This window comes from Saccopteryx bilineata, chromosome 1 (assembly GCF_036850765.1).
Source record: "Saccopteryx bilineata isolate mSacBil1 chromosome 1, mSacBil1_pri_phased_curated, whole genome shotgun sequence".
Lineage (NCBI taxonomy): Eukaryota > Metazoa > Chordata > Mammalia > Chiroptera > Emballonuridae > Saccopteryx > Saccopteryx bilineata.
Window position 1 is genome coordinate 390,181,343 of NC_089490.1, and position 955 is coordinate 390,182,297.

The following is a 955-nucleotide window of genomic DNA, read 5'->3' on the forward strand; positions in this document are numbered from 1 at the left end:
TATATCAGACAGTAAGTAGCATAGCATATAGCTTACACTATCTTAGCTAGGTTTCTGTAAGTATACTCTACGATATTTGCACATGTGCATGTGTGTGTCTGATGAGATTTTATACATAACTTTTTACATAATTGTATAAATGTGATCATATACATGTTAACATGTTTTTAAATTTTCCTTTTATATTTTTATATCTTTTTCTCCCACCACCATGGAATTCATGTTATTACCCTAATGTGTTATGTTCTATATATTTTTTTTAATATTTTATTTATTGATTCTTAGAGGGGGGGGAGGGAGAGAGAGAGAGAAGGGGGAGGAGCAGGAAGCATCAACTCCCATATGTGCCTTGATCAGGCAAGCCCAGGGTTTTGAACCGGCGACCTCAGTGTTCCAGGTCGACACTTTATCCCACTGCGCCACCACATGTCAGGCATGTTCTATATATTTTTTTTAATTTTATTTTATTTATTCATTTTTAGAGAGAGGGAGGGAGGGAGGGAGGGGGAGAGAGAGAGAGAGAGAGAGAGAGAGAGAGAGAAAGAAGGGGAGAGGAGCTAGAAGCATCAACTCCCATATGTGCCTTGACCAGGCAAACCCAGGGTTTTGAACCGGCGACCTCAGCATTTCCAGGTCGACGCTTTATCCACTGTGCCACCACAGGTCAGGCTCTATATTTTTTATTTGCTTACAGTTATACATGGACTCATCTATACTGACACCTATAATCATGTACATACATAAGGTTCCTTTTGTCATTATTTTAAAATAGTGGATTATATACATCATGATCAAGTGGGAGTAATTCCAGGAAAACAAGGATGTTCAACATACATAAGTCGATCAATGTAATACACCATATCAACAAAACAAAGGACAAAAATCATGTGATCCTATCCATAGAGGCAGAAAAGGCATTTGATAAGATATTCATTTCTATTTAAAACATTCAAAT